This window comes from Morone saxatilis, unplaced genomic scaffold (assembly GCF_004916995.1).
Source record: "Morone saxatilis isolate NCDOM2014 unplaced genomic scaffold, NCSU_SB_2.0 Contig2, whole genome shotgun sequence".
Taxonomy (NCBI): Eukaryota; Metazoa; Chordata; class Actinopteri; family Moronidae; genus Morone; species Morone saxatilis.
Window position 1 is genome coordinate 4,639,126 of NW_023339762.1, and position 1,910 is coordinate 4,641,035.

At 44.5% G+C, this 1,910-nt stretch overlaps 1 protein-coding gene across 1 annotated transcript in view; it reads left to right on the plus strand.

Annotated features, from left to right (window-relative positions):
* Positions 1-1,910, plus strand: part of ldhd (lactate dehydrogenase D) — a 19,226-nt gene that overhangs the window by 979 nt on the left and 16,337 nt on the right. The window lies entirely within an intron of this gene.

Sequence of the window (1,910 nt, forward strand, 5' to 3'; positions counted from 1 at the left end):
CACTGGCTTCTCCCCCCCCCTCCCCAGAAACTATGGTGGCAGAGAAACATGAAAAATGTGAAAGGCTCTATCCAGAGCCAGTGTTTTCTCTGTTCCTTTTGGGCTACTGGAGAAACATGGTGGTTCAACACGGCAAACTGCTGACATGCTCTCTCTCTAGATAAAAACGTCTCATTCTAAGGTGACAAGAAAACAATAAAATGAACAATCAAAATAAATATAATAATAAATAAACAAATAAATGTTAGATACTGGACCTTTGGGACAAAGTGTGAAGAACATAACAGAACAACAGATGGCTAATGTATGACCTCAGCTATTTATTTATTTCGTCCACCCTCTCTTTCTCCATCGCATAGAACGGTGAGGCCTGAAATTCTTTCCATGTCATTTCCTTTGTCATGTCTTTATGATGCAGATCTTAGCTGGACAGTAAATGTGTTTTCCTCCCGGGAGTCCTGTGTGTATGTGTCTGCTGTTTGGACCCTGCTTCAGCTGTGTGACAGAAACAACACATTCTTCCTCGAGGCTGAGGGTCCGGCAGTTTCCTCTTCTTTACCGCGCTGTCTTCCACTCTGCGCTCGGTTAGCTGAAGTTCACGCTGAAAGAACTGCTTGCTTGGGATGAGCAACCTCTGTCAGCAGAACCTGCAGCTCAGGAGGAACGGTTACAGGTCTCTTCACTGTCGCAGTGGGACTACGAGGACAGAACAACAACCAGATGACAAAAGCATTTATCAGTAAATGTATGAAGTATTACTAATATTTCCACATGGCATAAATACCACACAAACAAATGAAACAGTACAGCAAACGTCACGTTTAAGAACACTGTTTGAGACTAAATTGATTTTGAATGTTCAGTCAGTAGAAGAAAGAATGTACTTACAACACTGTGCCAGTTCCTTGGTGGGTGATATGCTCTTCATCTCTCTCTCCAGCTCCTCATCATCATCCATCACTGTGACACAAACATAAAGAATTTGAGTGCTGTAAAAAAATTATTTTTACATTAGACATACATTATTTTGGTAAAAAGCATATGTTACATGTGATGAAAAAAACCTACTGGTGGCTTCATCAGGTGCACTTGAGACAAGAACCGGTGGAGAGGAGACAGAGGCCGACTGTTTCCTTATCAGCTACTGCTGCAGTCTGTACATCTGAGTCCCTGGAAAACACTTGGTGCTCATGATGAAGGCAGCGTAGCCGTCAGCCCTCCTGTCCCACACCTCCCTCCAGGTGCTCTTGGGTCGAGAGCCAAAGCCAACCAGCTGGTCATCCTCTGAGGCTGCTTGAGCTTTGGGTTTTCCCAGTTCGTAAGCCAGGACAGACTGTATTTTATCATAGCCGCGGGCATAACCCACAAAAGATGCCATGCTGGCCTTGCTGTGCCCCTCGGTCATGTGCACTCCGGCAGCCTCTTCTTTCTGGGTGTGTTGATGAGGTAGATTGTATAGCCTACATCATTTTCCAACAGCCACCTAAAGGATTTCCCCTTGTATTTGCCAAACTGCAAGATGTAATCCCCCAGCACTTCTGTCTTGTCTGTGGCACCCCCTCCTCTCTGACGGACCACAGTCAGGGTATTTTGTTTAACTGTGTCCTCCTTTAGAGCTGCAGACTCGTCCTGCAGAGAAGGGTTGTCCTTGAGAGGCTTAGCTGCTTCAGTTGGATCCTGACACAGATAACCTCGAGGTCCCTTTACGGAAAACAACTTTCATCCTCCCAGGAAAGAAACTGAATGGTTTTTCCATGCTGGCCTGTGACATATGTGGGGAAAAAAATGTATATATTAAACATGTACTTCTTCTTAAACATTAGATACTAATGGGGATGGGAACCTTAGCCTATAAGTGGTGTGATCCAAAGAGGTGACAAAATAATTACTCTTTTTCTGATTTCTGCACC